This window comes from Nipponia nippon, unplaced genomic scaffold, assembly GCF_047370975.1.
Source record: "Nipponia nippon isolate SJK-2023a ecotype South Korea unplaced genomic scaffold, ASM4737097v1 scaffold_3, whole genome shotgun sequence".
NCBI classification, from domain to species: Eukaryota; Metazoa; Chordata; class Aves; order Pelecaniformes; family Threskiornithidae; genus Nipponia; species Nipponia nippon.
In genome coordinates, this window is record NW_028262347.1 from 126,357,058 (window position 1) to 126,370,516 (window position 13,459).

The following is a 13,459-nucleotide window of genomic DNA, read 5'->3' on the forward strand; positions in this document are numbered from 1 at the left end:
AAGGATGCCTGACTGGGAGCAGCATAACTCCTAGGCTAATAATAAGACGCCACCTTTTCTTTTAAATACAGTGTAGATAGAGGTTGGGAATTTTTTCTTTCTCAGCCAGCCTGATTCCCATGCAGGCTTGCATTTGATTTTTCCCCAAAGAAACTGTTTCCTGTTATCATAACATAACCAGATGGGGAGGGTTCAGTAGAAATATCTCAGGAGAGACCGGCAGAGACGTGGATCCAGGCAGCAGATCCTCCCCGTAACACTGGCACGGTTTGGTAAGTTCCATCTGAAACATAAAAAGCTGCTCCCTTTGCTGAGTCACAGCCCCCTCGGAGCTGGAGCTGTGACAAGCCGGGAGACGCTGCGCTGCTGGAGTTGAAGCAAAGGTGAGGAAAGGCTGTCTAGAATCCTTCTCGAGTGCATTTCTTGTCTGAAATTATTTTTAAATCTCTTATAAAGTATATTGTAAGTTTAATGCAGTCCGTAGAAGTGTACAGTTACATTCCTGTCTTGCAGGGCTTGGGCTTGCATGGCTCTTCTAAGGCAAATGCTGGGCAAATCACGGTGGTGGCCCCTTCCCTCTCTGAAGGCAGAGTGCAGTCCTGCGTCGGGAAGGGGCTGTGGCTGTCCCTGCTCTCGCAGGGACTTGTTCTGGATGCAGTATCCCGTATCCCCTGGCGTGGGTGTCAGCACCGCAGGTCAGGGAAGCCCGGACCTGCCGGGGTGGGGAACAGGAGGGGCGGTGGCACGTGGAGTGGATCTGCTGGGAAGGCGGTGGCCGGCTTGACTGGAGAGCTTTCTTCGTGATGGAAAGGGAAATCGTTTGTTTTCCTCTCCCGGATTGAATGGCGAGGTGGTGGGTAGCCAGGCGCATTGCTTCCTCCGCCGCTTATACATACCTTGCAGTAAAGCAGCTAATGATTTTCTGTTTGAGCGGCCTCTCTTAGTGTCCCGAGTCTGTTCTGCTTTCCTCACATTTATAAATCTCTCCGTAGCAAAGGCCTGGTACTTTTCCAGGCTTTGCACTGTTGCTTATTTGCTGGAGTTGTAACAGCTTTATTTATACTTGCTTCTATACCGTGTTTCAGTGGTTCAGATGCACAATCAAAGATTGTTTGCTTTCTGAAGCTTTTTTCATCTTCTTAAGCCTACAGAACTGGGTGTCAAATCCAGCGAACAAGTTTATATGGGGAGGAGGGAGTTACGGTTGTTCCTTACGACAGAGAAGCTGCAGGTGGTACAGGGACACGGGAGCATTCACTGATCACCATTAAAACGTAGCATTTGACATTTGAACGTAATTCTGGTTTTGTCGAAGCGCTGCTAAGCTATATATTATCTGGACAGAAAAATAATCTTTGGCTATTATTTCAAATATATACATGGACATTTAACTTGTGGTCACTTTACTTGTAAATTGCAGATTTGTGTTTTAAGAATAAGAACATTTCAAAAGCAAATATTAAACTCAAGATGCTACGACTGAATATATGTTTTCCATGTACTTTTTAGTAGGTTTTAAAAAAGTAAACAAAAAGCTCCGTGATGTCTTTAGGGGCTGTGACTTTGCTGCCGCACAGGTAATCGGCCCAGCTCCAGCTCCCTATCCGCTGCGCAGGACGCTGGAGCGTGAGCCGACGTCCCCCAGGGCAGGAGCAGAAGTCGCCGTCCTGCGCGTGTGTCCGCACAGGAGGAGGCAGAGATGCGCTGGGCTCCTGCGTTTTGCAGGCAGCAGAGCAGGGAGGCAGGGGGGCTGTAACCTGTCCAGGCCCGGAGTGAATGTTTGGAAAAGCAAACAAACTTCGCTGCGGCTGCTACACCATGGAAACGTGCAGTTCTACTCGTTCTTCCATATAATCTGCAGTTTTGTCCTGCCAGCTCCACTTGTATTCCCCAGCCAGGTCTGCCTGGCCTCCGAAATTGGTCTCGGTGGGATGCGGTGCATCTCCTGCGCCGGCCCATCAGCATCGCCCGGCTCCTCCGCCTGGCCTGTGCCTGCTCCCCTCTGCCGAGCTGGTGCTGCCCCGCTGCTGGTGCCTCTCCTCCCGGCCCCCTTCCCTCACCCCTCCGCCCCGGGCTGCTTTTCCGCTCCTCCTTGCCCAGGCGGGCCCGCTCCCAGGCTGTCTTACCGGGACGTCTGTCCCGTCCCGCTGGCTTTTACACAAAGCAAGATGAAAGAAGAAACTGTGTGATTTCAATACAGAAATAAAAAAAAAAGTAAACCAGAAGGGCAAATATTCTCATCAAATGGAAGGACCAAGACACCTCGTTGTTTCAGCCTGAACGCCTGGCCTCGCCCTGCCTGATGCACTTTGTGCTCGGACAGTCCAACCCTGCACGGGCAATAGGGTGCTGCTGCGTGGGCCGAGGTCACACGCTGCTTTGTGCTGGGAACCACGACCTTCTCTGAAAGGTCATTGAAGACAGATTTTTTTTTTTTTTTTTTGTATACTTCACTGCTAAAATTAACTTTTTAGCTTTTTTTTTTTTTTTTTTTTTTTTTTTAAAGCAGCCGATCAACTTTAGCGAAAGCAAAGGCAGAGCGGTGCGTAGGGACTGTCCTGAAGCTGCCCACCGCCCGAGCGGCTGGGAGCGGTGTCTTGGGAAGGGCGCGTGGAGCTCGGGGCGGACGGGTCTGCACGCCTGACAGCGTCTGTGTCATGGGGCTGCGCTCTCCTTCCCCTTCTGTGGGGCTGGTACGCCTGTAATACGGCGTTATTTATCTTATTGTGCCCACTGTCGCCGAGTGCTGTAGGAACAGGTTCATAATTTTAATTATACTGCAGTAGCAAGCAGTTGTCAAGGAAAAAATACCGTCTTGGATGTAGTGTACATATGCTTTATGGCCATGTAAATATTTTAATTCTTTCCTAATTATAGTCTGATTCAGGGCAATGTTGAGGTAAACTTCTGAGCCTGATTCTGTGCACACGGTGCTCCTTTCTGTCAGCCTGTTGAAACAAAATGGGCTTAAAATACGTGTAAACTGTGTCCATATTCACATTGTCCCCTCCATCATGGACCTCCCATGTCCCCAAAGTGAAATGTGCATCCAGCCTGTACTTGGGTCCAACATCTGAGATTTTAGTACAAACATTGTGAAATGCGATGCTGAGTGTCTACACTTGTTTGAATCTGGACGGGGAACTCTGAGGTGATGCCGGGGCTAGTTGGAGGCCAGAAAGGCAACCAGTCTGACCTGACTGCAGCTGGGACGCTCCTACGCTGCGGGACAACACAAAGAAGATGTAACGTAATGTTTTTTCTGTTGGGTGGTTTAGTTGAATACAAGTTTAAAAACAGACGTAGAGACATGTTAGCTCTGTAACACACACCTGATGTGAGCTGGGATTAAGGTGAGGCATTACCAGAAATGAGGACAATCTCGCCGTGCTCCTCATTGCGCCGTGGTTAGACTGTGAGGCTCCACGGTCCTATTTATAGGCTGTAATAAAGCACAGTATTACCCTGCACGGGCTCCACAGACTGCGAGTCAGCTTGGGCAGAGGGGCCATCATCCATCCACGCACATCGGAGCTGAACAGGGGGTGGTCGTGCTTCACCCATGGTGGGGGAGAAGTAGAATGAAGAGCAAAATGATAATCCTGATGGATTGAAACAATGGGGGCGGCTGCAGGTGAAGCACCTTGAGCTGTGCGTACGGCGTTATTTTCGGGAGAACTCTTGGTTCTGTAGGGAGAATGCTTTAAGAAGGGAAGCAATGTGGAAGTTTAATTACATGCCCAGGAGTGTGTAGAAATGGTAGCTAACTATGAGAAACGAAGCTGGATTTCACTAATTATATGTGGCTGAAAATAAAGTGAAACTGCAGTCGTCTTTACTATAGGCTTCTTAAACAACAACAGCAACAACCCCTGTGCACTACAAAGGCTGTATAATTTAATGATATTTCTTTTCTTTCTTTTAGCATCCTCCCACAATCAGAGTACGTAAAAGCTGGAACAGATTGGAGAAGCAAGGATCTCCTAACGCTTTACCTTCTCGGGCTGATGTAGGTGCCATACCTGCCAATTAAAACAGTTGTCTCTTCCATAGTCTGCTTTACTCTTTCTAGCAGGTCGCCTCGGAGGGTTTGTGTTGCAGGATGTTTTGGGATCAGTGTAGCAGAGGCGCCATTGCTAACCATGTACCAGCCCAGGGAATGCTCTGAGTCCTCGTTTGTAAAGGATTTATGCAATGATGTATATTCAAAGCAAGGGTTTCGCAGCCACATGGTTCTGCTCTTGACAATACTTGGGAGGCATTTGCGGCAAAACCTGTTGCACTGCTGCTTTAGTTACTGGAACCGAACCCAAGGAGGCTACTAGTAGAGTTGGCACCGTGCCTTTTATGAACGCTGTTACAGGTCGCGTTGGGGCTGGGTGCTGTCGCCCTGCACCTCGTGACTGAGAGCGCCAGCGTTTTCCTCCCGCATTGTGTTTGGCTTGTGGAGGTTCGACCCCAGGAGCAGCAGAATGACGTACAGCTGCTGCCAGGGTTTCTGCTGTGTGATCCGAAACGCAAGGGTCCTCCTTCCACTGGGAAAATCGTGTAACCACCTCCTGCCAGTGCCCCGTAGGGTGGCTTCTTGTTCTTGCGTTAGTGTGAAAAAGTAAATGAAACATCCTTTTCGCCTACATAATATCAATCATTTTATAGCTGCCTGTTTAATGTCTCTTCAAAAAAATTCACAGATCCTGATTCTTTTATTACCTGATTGTACCCATTATGTTTCTTTTAGATTAATATGAGTGTAATAATGAGTAGCTACCACTTACCTTTCTGCACCATTAGAATGCTTTTCATCTTATTTCCCATCTCCTGCTATTGCAATCAAGTATCTTATTTACCTAGGTACGTACACAACAGATGTCCTCAGTGATGACTTGATCTTTCCTTCATAAATCTCTGTGTGCAGGATATGTCAAATTGTATTTTTAAATATAGATTATCTTGTACTTTCCCATATTGAATTTCATGTTGCCTAGTTACCTCATTTTGTAGTTCGAGGTTATTGTTTTATTTTTTCTTCGTTTTTCTTGCTTTATATTCCTCTCTCATCTTGATTGACCTAAATAATCCTCTATTATCAGCAGATTTTGGTATCCTACCCTTTACTCTTTTTACAGGTCCCCAGCAGAATGTCAAACGCTGCCAGCCCTAGCTCTGGCCCTCGGAGCTCACAGCTGTGAACATCCCCATTTTAGCAGTAATTCCTCCTTTGTTTCTATCCCCATCCATGATTAGAGTTTCTTACATATCACGGTGCTCAATCTTCTTAAGCAGTTAATTACATAAGCGTCCAACCCCTAGGTGTACGCTGTGAAACCAAGATTCACATTTAGCATTCCCACACCTGTACACATTTACGTGCAGGACTGCAGGAGGCCATGTCTGCTAGCCCAGAGGCAGCTCACGTTTCAGGCTGGGAAACCCTTTTGCCTGCTGGCGAGTAGCTATCTGTGCGGGTGCTCACAGGAGCATCAGCACCAAGTCCATGCTTGGGCATGGACTTCTCTTATGGCTTTAATGATCTATGTGTATTTGCACAGTTCTTACAATTTTTTTTTTTTGTCAAAACTTTAGCAAACTCGGGTTACCCCGGAGCAGAGCAGCCACAGGTACTGCTGTACGAAGTGTTGCACATCTCCAGTCTCCCAGAGCTTTGCAGACACGTAGTTCCACCCTCCACCGCTGCTGGATAACTTGCCTGGCTGTGATGGCAGCCCCTGGTAGGGATGCAGACCCCAGCAGGCAGACCCCTTGTGCCCTTGGGCATCCCGACTGGCTGCTTGCAGGCAGAATCCAGCGCCTCTGCTCCCAGTGCCGGCTGTTCCCCGCTGTTAAGAGCAATGATCAGCTAGAAATTCAGAAGCCAGATGGACGCATCCTCTTAGCTAAAGATCAGTGTAGTGCAGCCCATGCGAGAAGCAACTTTCTCTGAAGGAGTAAGTGCAGAAGGCTAAAAGATTGGAAAATCCTGAATGCAAATCCCAGATTACCCAGATGCCACACTAAACAAATAGCTAGGAAGGAGCCCCTCTGTCGTTGTTTCCCATCTGTAAATGGAGATGTTTGTGAGAATGTTTTCCCAGTTCTTTTGTATAGCACTTTTCACAATGAAAAGCAAGGCTAGCTGAACAAGTCTGAGAGAGATATCTGCATGGGAGGAAGTTCTCCTCAGATGAGACATCAGCAGGCACCGCTGCCAGAAGATGCCACTCGGGAATGGGTGACTTGGCCACAGAAGTGAGCTCCAGCAAGTAAATTGTAGTGACACAGTAATGAGCATGAGCAGAAGCAGCTGCTGAGGTTCCCCTTTTTCCCTTTCTTTTCCCCCTTTCTTTCCCCCCCGCAATAGGGAAGAGACTTTTCCATACACTTACAAACCCTGAGATCGCCCCAGTTTTGTCCCGTAGCAGAACCAGCAAACGGACCGAACGCCAGCTCTGCAGGCGCCCGCTGCTGTTGGTGCCGGGGCGCTGCCCAGGAGGTCTGGTCCTTTATGGTCTCACAGCGGGGGAGCAGCAAAGATCAGGAGAGCTTTCAGAGTTGCTTTTTGGTTTTAGCCACATGAACCTCTTTTGACCGCAGTTACGCACTTGCTGTTATGGTAGGGGGTTTTGTGGGGTTTTTTTACAATAGTTTGTATATTGGTCCCTGGATGTATTTTGTAGGCAGGTAGAGGCCGCGTGAGCCGCATGGTGCTGTTGGAGATTTAATCCTCTGTGAACGTTTGTCATTCTTGGTCCTGGTAGCAGGAGGCTCAATAACGCGGTATAACTTTTGTTCACTTTTTCATCGCATGCACACGCACACTCACTTTGCATGGTCCACCTTCTGAGTTGCTCATTCCAATTATTTTTACATTTAAAAAAAATCCAATTATATTTTATTCAGTGTAATGCTTATTACATTTAGTGTAGCATTAGAGGGATCAATTTATGTTATGCTTGCTAAGAACTGAAATTGTATATTGAATATGGTAATGTATGCAAACTGTGGTTTTCTGTGAAAATCAGCCTGTCTTCTGGTTGTTAGTCTTGGTTAAAAAAAATTATAGAGCTCTTGTGTTGAAAGGTGAATGGATCCTTTGACTTCCAATGTTAAAGTTAGGTTGAAACAACCCTTACCCTTTTATCCCCCTTAAAAGCCTACAATATTTGAGAATGGGTCTGGTTTTGCCATGCTGAAAGGAAGTCTTAAACCCCCTTACGGATCTGTTCAGTGAAGCTACAGAGAAATGAATATCTGCATGCCAAGCAAATTGACTGGAAAGGTTGATGCAGCATCTCAAATCAAATCAGCTTTAAAAAAATCAGATTATAGCTTAAAAATTCTCAGCCGTGTACATCTGGTCAATGCACAGGCACCTACTAACAGCAGTCACCTTGACAAGGTCAGCAGCAGGGAGCCACCGCCGCGTGTGCGTGCCCTCGGCCCAGCCGCCACTCGGTTATCGGCCTCAAGACAAGAGGGTTTGTTTCGTGTCGCACCCAGCGTTTCTTGCTCTTCAGCGTGTGCTTTTCTACCTGCCTTCAGCATTTTCCTTCCGACTTGTTGCTTTGCCTCTTCTTTGAGAAACACGAGCTTTGTTACTGCAAGGTTTTTTAGTATTTCTGTTTCGTCACCTGGGAGGGCATTTTGCCCTTAGGATTTTATTCCGTCATCTTCCATGGGCTGGGTGGGTTGGTTGGTTAGTTGGTTTGGTTTAGTTTCGAAACCTTTTTAAAAGTGGATCTTTTCTTTCGAGTTGGAAATACGTACTTAACCAGATAAAACTGGAGTACTTCTCCCTTTCTCTGTAAATTCTATGCACTGGCCCAGGCTGCCCAGGGCAGGGGTGCGATCACAGCCCCTGGAAGCGTTCAAAAAACGTGTGGCTGTGGTGCTTAGGGACATGGTTCAGAGGTGGACCGGGCAGTTAGGTTAACGGCTGGACTCAGCGATCTCAGAGGTCCTTTCCAACCTTAACGATTCTATGATTCTAAATACTGAGTACTCCGATACTTGTCATGGGTTATAGGCTCTGTTGGTTCTCACTTTAGCGTTTGCTTCATAGCACAAGCGTCAATAGGGTCCTTCTCTATGCACCTCAGTGCCTGGGTCAGACTGGGATTTACAGGAGTGCATCTAAGTTCTGCTCTCCAAGCTGACAGTTTATTTGCCAAAAAATGGTTAATCAGAATGGGCCCTCTACGTACCGACAGCAAATACAAAAAGCATTGTCAAAGGGAGGTTCACTTGCATTTGGTGCAGCCATGGCTAAATATGAATTTGCTTTCACGTGTAAAATTCTTTCAAGGTGGCAATATTTTTCATGGTCATCTGGAAAAAACTCATCTGATTCGGTGTTGTAAGGATTTTGTATTATGCTTAAAACTTTGTATAGTGCTTTTCTTCAAAGCACTCAACCAGCTCTGCTGTCCTCATTCTCCTTGACTTCTCTTCTGTGTTTTCCCCATGACTTCAGCTGTGCTTGCCCCGGAGATGAGCGGGCAAGGGGAGGCCCCTCTGACCTGTGTCCGTGCGCGGCTCAGGGGTGTCATCCCTCTGCCCCTAGAAACGGGAAGAGATTCTTAGCAAAAGAGCAGCGACCTCGGGACGGCTGGCTCCAGTGAATCATCCTATTTCCAGCTCTGAGGATAAATAACAACTTGTTTGTTTTCTAGCATTTATCCTGGCACAGCTGTCTCTCGTTCCTTTCCCTCTCCATGGCACGAGGAGGGCGCAGGTACGAAGGAGGACCAGCAAGCGTTCCCGGGGGCTGGCCGTGCGCCGTCAGCGGGACGGGCTGCCCGGCCTCCGGGCAAGAGCACTTCTTGCCGTGCCTGGCCAAGGCTCTGCTGCCGCCCTTCCCGGCCCGGAGGAGAGCCGCCCGGCACGGTCCCGCTCCTGCGCTGGGGTCAGCACGGCCGCGCATCGCCTCCCCCGCTCCTCTGCCCCACTGGCACCTCCTCCGCTCCAGTGTTTTACACCATCGAGGGTTTGGTCCATCTCTGAAGAGACAATCTTTCGCTTTTAAATTGAAGCTCTGGAGAAGTGGCTTTTAGGCACTTGGTTTTGACTTCCGAGTGTATTAATGACTGGATCGTTGCAGTGGATGGAAAGTTTCCTGCCGACTTAAGTGGAATTTGGCTCAAGTGCCTCATTCGGAACCCGGTGGAAGAGATGGGCAGAGCCGGGTTTCAAGGGGCCGTGGGTGAGGCTGCAAGGGTACGGCTGCTCCCGACAGCATCGTTCTTCTCCCTTATTCCTTGCAGAGGTGCATTCTTTCTAAAGATGTATTGGAGCTCTTGTACGAAGTTGGCTAACAAAATTTTTTTCTTTTTTTTTTCAAATCCTTTTCTGCTTGCTAAATATTTCTCTGTTTTCTCTTAATGTGTATTTTATTCAGTGCATAACTTCAAAATGTGCAGTATCAATGAGCTGGGTATTTTGACTTCTTGTTTCTTCATGATGTTTATTAGCTGTGAAAAGACACTGCTCACATGCTGGTTATTGGGTGAGTCGTGACATCTGTGAAAACTTAGGAAATAATGAGATATGCAGCAGTTCATATTAAACAGTGATCTGGTGTCCCTGAGGGTACTAGTGGTAAATTCAATAGCTTTTCTGATGTTTTAAAAAAAAAAAAAAAAAAATCTGTTATTTTGCAGCCAAGTGTATAAGCTAAATACGGCAGTTCTGATCTCCTGAGCAAGATTTACAAAAGTGAAGGTTTGGTTTGTTTCTTTTTCTTAGTGTCTCTGCTAGTCATTCTTCACAGAGAACGTGCCCAGAAGCCTCGGGTGCTGCGGAGGGAAGCCGCGTCAGCCTGGGCTGCTGACCCGTAGCTGGGGTGCTCAGGAGGTGTTTCTAGCTGCCTTCAAACCTCTGCCTGACTTCAGGCGTGACACCAGGCCCGGCCCGTGCCTAAGATTATTTTCAGTGGGACCCAAGCTCTCCGTATAACTTCACACTCAGTGGATTCTCCCACGGGAACTGCCGCGGGGCAGTGGGGACCCCCAGTTCTACAGGAGATGACTTGCTGTTGCTGACGTTAGTGCTACTCCAGCTTAGAACTGCTGTTCTGACTTGTGAGAACCTTGGCTTTTTAACTAAAGCTGACAGTAGTAACACTCTTGTTTTGTCTTTTGTTTCTGTGTATAACAGACCTCTTATGCGTGTGTCTCTGCAGCTCTTTCCTTTAAGAAGACAAAATCTTACGCTGTTGTCTTGTCTCCCAATTTGTTATGAGAGATTGTACAAATGCATGGATGAACACCAATAATTAAAAAGCACTGCTCTCGCTGAATCCTGCAGAGCTCTGATATATTGAATTGCCAGCTTCCTTCAGGAAGGAATATAAGGCTGAGTTAATAACCCCCAGAGCACATAATAATTTCCAGAACTGTTTTTTATTTCCCTTCCAAATGCTATGATGTTATCACGTGATAGAAATCCATGTACCTAAAATAATTCCAGCTAATTGTGTGACAGTCCATAAAAATGACTGTTATGTTCGTTATGGTTTTCCCACCCTAGTTCCAGTTCTCACACCGAGTATTCGTGAAGTGGGCAGCACTAAAAATGTTAAGAAGCCCCATTGTGTGATACTGAGCACCAAATGTTAAGTGGTGGTAATGTGATATTTGAACAGCTTCTCTTTTCTGAACTCGTTTGTCGTCTCTAAATTGGATATCTGTCTTGGCTTTATCTTCTCTAGCAATGTTCTTGCCAGAAGCTTGCCCAGTCTGAAAAGCAGCACGTTGTCTCTTGGGTTAGTATAATGCAAAAGATCTCCCTTTCACCAGAACTTACCTAAAGCTCTCTTGGTCTTTCCCAGGGACCACCTTCCCATCTGAGATCATGCTGGAGGGCTCACACGTGATTCCATGAGACTTTGGACCTCCAACCCCCACCAGGACTGCCCTCATCAAGCAGATGTTTGTGGGAGAGGAACGGTGTTGATCCCCAGCGCTGCCGCCTTCGGTGGGTACTGCAGCCCGTCCCCCTAAAGCATCGTCACAATAAATCTCCAACAAGTCTGCTTGATCATATTTTTGCTTTCTTTCTAAATCAGTTTATGGGCCAAGGGACATGCTCACTATTAAATAAATGGGCAGAGATGGGCTGAAATTAGGGAGGGGAGTCTCAGCAACTGTCAAGAAAAGGTTATTTAAACTAGGATATTCAGTAATGAAAAGTCAGATTTTAAATAATCTGATCCTCAGTTTTTTCAGGGCGAAGCAGCAGCTTTTCAGTAGAGCTTGATGGGCATCTAACAACTTGCAACTCTTTTCATTTGGGAGATTAATCGACTTCCCATTCAAATTCTTGTCTGTTGCTGTTAAATGTAAACTTTTATCTTAGTTTAGAACTGGGCACATATCTACTGAGAAATAAAACGAACTGTCAAATAGAAATATCCTTTTTGGATAGCCATGGTCAGCCTAAAGAAAGGTTCGTCCTCCCGTCAGTGTCCTTCCACGCTGCCCAGTTCCTCAAAGCTGAGTTTGACGAGGATGAGTCATTCTGGAAATTAGTCTTAATTTTGAAATCTAAAGCGCAATGTTTTTGTTGCCACAGTGGAGCCTGTTATTTTCAAGCTCATTTATAAATTGAATAAATCCAAGAACTGAAAATCTTTTATACCAGTGTTGCAGTTAAATACTGCCTTTTCCACTCTCAAATCCAGCTGTGTTGTGTGTTCATGCAGAAGAGGGTTGGAGAGGTAGCATTAAATAGTTATTTAGGGATGTTAATAACATGCTTAAAATGTTTCCATAAAGTGCTTTTGGATCATACGATGCCATCTGTGTTACAGTTGATTGTAGTTAATTATACAGGCATGAATTCCTCGGGAAAATGGATGGCATTACTCAAACAGTTTGTTTGTGATCAAGATAATGGAATGACACAATATTAAACTGACGGAATTAAGTCTGAAATGCATTCCTCACTAATAATCCTCCACAAATCAGTGGAATTATTCTGAGCTGCTCCACTCTAACTGCGAATTTGGAAAGGTGTACTGTTGTAGTATTATTGCAATGACTCCAATGTATTTTTGTACCTTAAGTCTTGTGGAGTATCTGAAAAAAAAGAAAAATAACAGCCACTGTTTCTAATTAATTATTTAACTTTCTGCAATTTAGCCATAAAAGATGTACAAGCTAAACAGGTGGCGTGCTTAGGTGACATTAAACTTGGGGTGTTAAAATATACATATTGAGATGTAGTAGCAATCATGTCTTCCAGTACTAAAATTCTATATTAATCATCTCGTCCGTTTTACTATAAACCATTAACTAGTCACATAATTGACACCCAGCTATGTTTTGCACTTTAAAGAAAACAACAAACTGTGCAAAACTTAGAATGAAAAATCAGTGGATGTGATTGAGATATGTATGTGTGTGATGCAAACAGGTACCCCCCCCCCAAGTCTGCATATAGAAATCTGTGTAAAATACACAGGTACAGCTTACAAGGTGCAGGATTTTGCTTGGGTTTTGTAAACACAGTCCACCCATCAATGAGTTAAAGCCGACTATGGCTGAACGATTAATCTTTGAGGAAAAATTCAGGTCAGTCAGGATTTGACATGTGTCTGTTAAAGCTGTTGTTGGAATTGATCTAATCCTAAGCAAAACTTTGGCTAGACTTCATCTGTGGAGACTCATTACTGTATGGTGGGGCTTGGGGGAGGGGGGGTTGTTATTTTTCATTTAAATCAGATATTACTTAATCAAAGATAAGTTTCAGAACTTATTTCACACTGGGAAACGTTGGTTGGTTCATTGTTTTTTTTTTCCCTTATGGAAACTGAGGCTTGCTCTAAACCAGCCAGCTATGGGTAAAGGAGTACATTAGCTTTGCCCACAAGGGATTTGCTAGCATGTGCTAGTGCGTGGTAGCTCTGTTCAGAGTGGAAATCTTCAAGACAGGACACTGCTTCCCAGTGAGCATGGCACTGGATTAAAAGCAGGCCCCTGCACGCGAGTCTCTCCCATGCTGAATGAGGGTCCTGCGTACTCGGGCTGTGCTTACGCTGGCGTCTTCTGCTAGCGTCGATGAGAAGTTCTGTTCTGAACCTGAAACCTTCTCAGCAAAAGCATGGTCAAGACATATATGCTCCTTTGGAAGTTTGGGTTGAGTTACCCACGTTTGGTTGTATTTAAAAAAAAAAAGTGTTTTATCAAACTAGTCTCAATTTAATCATTATCTAAATATCACAGAGGAAAAAATCCTCATGGGAGGTATACAGGACATGTGCAACATAGCCGTATGTACAGGACAACACATGTCTTGGCAATTATTTCTTGATCTCAGCACTTTCAAGACTTGCTACCTGCTTACTCTATTTTTCCATGTAATTTCCAACAGATTTTCTTCCCCTCACATTGCAGCTGACTGAATAATGTACTATTTGTGACAAACGTTTGTACAGAAAAACAACAAACCACAAAGCCAGCAT

General features: G+C 45.7%; 1 protein-coding gene across 19 annotated transcripts in view; it reads left to right on the forward strand.

Annotated features, from left to right (window-relative positions):
- JAKMIP3 (Janus kinase and microtubule interacting protein 3) overlaps positions 1–13,459 on the forward strand; it is a 101,642-nt gene that overhangs the window by 22,521 nt on the left and 65,662 nt on the right. For 17 of the 19 annotated variants that reach the window (XM_087765253.1, XM_087765251.1, XM_087765252.1 and 14 more), the window contains one exon: positions 10,826–10,971. The gene's annotated coding sequence lies outside the window, so the exon portion shown is untranslated. Of the gene's footprint in view, positions 1–328; positions 384–9,741; positions 10,077–10,825; positions 10,972–13,459 lie in introns of those variants that run through there. The other 2 variants (XM_087765256.1, XM_087765258.1) reach the window with 2 other exon arrangements.